Source organism: Phocoena sinus, chromosome 18 (genome assembly GCF_008692025.1).
Source record: "Phocoena sinus isolate mPhoSin1 chromosome 18, mPhoSin1.pri, whole genome shotgun sequence".
Classification (NCBI taxonomy): Eukaryota; Metazoa; Chordata; class Mammalia; order Artiodactyla; family Phocoenidae; genus Phocoena; species Phocoena sinus.
The window spans coordinates 43,460,927-43,464,647 of NC_045780.1; the positions used below are offsets into that span (position 1 = coordinate 43,460,927).

Consider the following 3,721-nt stretch of genomic DNA (forward strand, 5'->3'; position numbering starts at 1 on the left):
TTCTGATTTTTTGGTCACCCTGAAGTATACATTCTAATTCTGCCTGGCTTCGGAATAATCTCACATATCGTAACCTATTATTCAGGGAAAAAAGAGCCTTTTGGGTATATGGGAATAGTGTGAGCTATGGTTTCTATTGGTTTCCTGGGTTTTATTGTATGAGCTCATCGCATATTTACAGTCAGAATAAACGTAGATACACGAGCATACTTTACATCAGCCACTATAATTATTGTCATTCCTACAGGAGTAAAAGTCTTCAGTTGGCTGGCAACACTTCACGGAGGAAATATCAAATGATCTCCTGCTCTAATATGAGCCTTAGGCTTTATTTTCCTATTCACAGTAGGAGGTTTTACTGGTATCATCCTAGCTAACTCATCCCTAGCTATTCTCCACGACACCTACTATGTAGTTGCCCACTTTCACTATGTGCTTTCAATAGGAGCTGTTTTCGCCATCATAGGAGGTTTCCTTCACTGATTCCCACTATTTTCAGGCTATACACTCAACCCAGCATGAATAAAAATTCAATTCGTAATTATATTCGTAGGTGTAAATATAACATTCTTTCCACAACACTTCCTCAGCCTATCTGGAATACCTCGTCGATATTCTGACTATCCAGATGCCTACACAACATGAAATACCATTTCATCAATAGGCTTTTTCATCTCACTGACAGCAGTCATGCTGATAATTTTCATTATCTGAGAGGCATTCACATCTAAACGGGAAGTATTAGCAGTAGATCTCACCTCCACAAACCTTGAATGACTAAACGGATGTCCTCCACCATACCATACATTTGAAGAACCAGTGTATGTTAACCCAAAATGTTCAAGAAAGGAAGGAATCGAACCCCCTCTAATCGGTTTCAAGCCAACATCGTAACCATTATGTCTTTCTTTATGAGTGAGGTATTAGTAAAATCTTACGTAACTTTGTCAAAGTTAAATCACAAGTGAAAATCCTGTATATCTCCATGGCATATCCTTTTCAACTAGGCTTACAAGACGCAACATCACCTGTTATAGAAGAACTCCTACAATTTCATGACCATGCATTAATAATTGTCTTCCTAATTAGCTCCCTAGTCCTCTATATTATTACCCTAATGCTTACAACCAAGCTAACACATACCAGTACAATAGATGTCCAAGAAGTAGAGACCATTTGGACTGTCCTCCCAGCCATTATCTTAATTATAATTGCCCTACCTTCTCTACGAATTCTTTACATAATAGACGAAATTAACAACCCCTCTCTTACTGTAACAACAATAGGACATCAATGATATTGAAGTTATGAATATACTGACTATGAAGACCTAAATTTTGATTCCTACATGATTCCAACCTCGGACCTAAAACCAGGAGAACTACGATTACTAGAAGTAGATAATCGGATGGTTCTACCCATACAAATAACAATCCGAATACTAGTTTCCTCAGAAGATGTATTACACTCATGAGCTGTCCCTTCCCTAGGCTTAAAAACAGATGCAATTCCTGGACGTCTAAACCAAACAACCCTAATATCAACATGACGTGGTCTATTCTATGGACAATGTTCAGAAATCTGCGGCTCAAATCACAGCTTTATACCAACCGTTCTCAAATTAGTACCCTTAGAGAACTTTGAAAAATGATCTACATCCATATAATAATCTCATTAAGAAACTAAACTAGCGTTAACCTTTTAAGTTAAAGATTGAGAGTTATACACTCCCCTTAATGATACGCCACAACTAGATACATCCACATGACTTCTTACCATTCTCTCTATGGTTTTTACCCTCTTCACATTACTTCAACTAAAAATCTCAAAGCATTTCTACTCTCCTTACCCCAAACCAATGCATGCCAAATTACAAAAACAACAAACCCCTTGAAACTACACACGAACGAAAATCTATTTACCCCTTTTATAGTTCCAATAATACTAGGTATTCCTATCACTACTCTAATTATCATATTCCCCACCATACTATGCCCAACACCAAATCGATTAATCAGCAACCATACAGTTGCTATTAAGCAATGATTAACCAAGCTCACATCAAAACAACTGATAGTTATGCATAACCTCAAAGGACAAACCTGATCTCTTATACTTATTTCAATTTTCCTGTTTATTGCTTCCACAAATCTTGGAATAATACCCCACTCATTTACACCCACCACTCAACTCTCAATAAACTTAGGTATGGCTATCTCCCTATGAGCTGGCACTATTGTTACAGGTTTCCGTAACAAGACAAAGATATCTCTAGCTCACATTTTACCACTGGGCACACCCACTTTCCTAATCCCTATACTAGTGATAATTGAAACTATCAGTCTATTTATTCAACCTTCAGCCCTTTAGCCAACATCACAGCAGGTTACCTATTACTACATTTAATTGGAAGTGCAACTCTTGCATTAATAGATATTAGTCTATTCACAGCCCTCATCACATTCACTATCCTTACTCTATTAATTATCCTCGAATTCGCCGTAACCTTAATCCAAGCCTACGTATTCAGCTTACTAGTAAGCCTATACTTGCAAGACAATACATAATGACCCACCAAACCCACTCATATCATATAGTAAACCCCAGTCCTTGACCCCTTACAGGAGCTCTCTCAGCATTTCTTATAACATCAGGCCTAATCATATGATTCCATTTCATCTCAATAATCCTACTAACTTTAAGCTTATTGACAAATACCCTAACAATATACCAATGATGACGAGACATTGTTCGAGAAAGCACTTTCCAAGGCCACCACACACCAACTGTTCAAAAGGGACTTCGATATGGTATAATCTTATTTATCCTATCAGAAGTCCTATTTTTTACAGGCTTCTTCTGAGCCTTCTATCATTCAAGTCTTGCCCCTACTCCTGAATTAGGTGGTTCCTGACCACCAACAGGTATCCACCCTCTAAATCCACTAGAAGTTCTGCTTCTCAATACCTCTGTATTATTAGCTTCCGGTGTATCTATCACTTGAGCCCGTCATAGTCTCATAGAAGGCAACAGCAAACATACACTCCAAGCTCTCCTCATCACAATCATACTCGGCCTCTATTTCACCCTACTTCAAGCATCAGAATACTATGAAGCCTCATTCACAATCTCAGATGGAAGCTACGGATCTACATTCTTTGTAGCCACAGGCTTCCACGGATTACACGTCATCATCGGATCCACCTTCCTTATTGTCTGCTTCATGCGCTAATTAACATTTCACTTCACATCAAACCACCACTTTGGCTTCGAAGACGCTGCTTGATACTGACACTTCGTAGACGTTGTATGATTATTCCTCTTTGTGTCTATCTATTGATGAGGTTCATAGTCCTTTTAGTATTAACAAGTACAACTGACTTCTAATCAGTTAGTTTTGGTACACCCCGAAAAAGAACAATAAACTTTCTACTAACGTTACTGACAAACACAACCCTAGCCTTACTACTTATACTTATCGCTTTTTGACTCCCCCAACTAAACGTCTATGCAGAAAAAACCAGCCCTTACGAATGTGGCTTTGACCCAATAGGATCTGCTCGCCTACATTTCTCCATAAAATTTTTCCTAGTAGCAATTACTTTTCTCCTTTTCGACCTAGAAATTGCTCTCCTACTCCCCTTACCTTGAGCAATCCAAACAAATAACCTAAAATTACCTAAATAACTAACTCATTAAAAATAGGAATCCATTTTCCATA

The 3,721-nt window shown here is 38.1% G+C and overlaps 2 pseudogenes; both read left to right on the plus strand.

Moving 5' to 3' along the window:
- The first annotated feature begins 920 nt into the window (after nucleotides 1-920).
- LOC116743036 lies at nucleotides 921-1,656 on the plus strand (annotated as a pseudogene).
- A 108-nt stretch (nucleotides 1,657-1,764) lies between these two features.
- Nucleotides 1,765-2,624, plus strand: LOC116742959 (annotated as a pseudogene).
- Nucleotides 2,625-3,721: the final 1,097 nt, after the last annotated feature.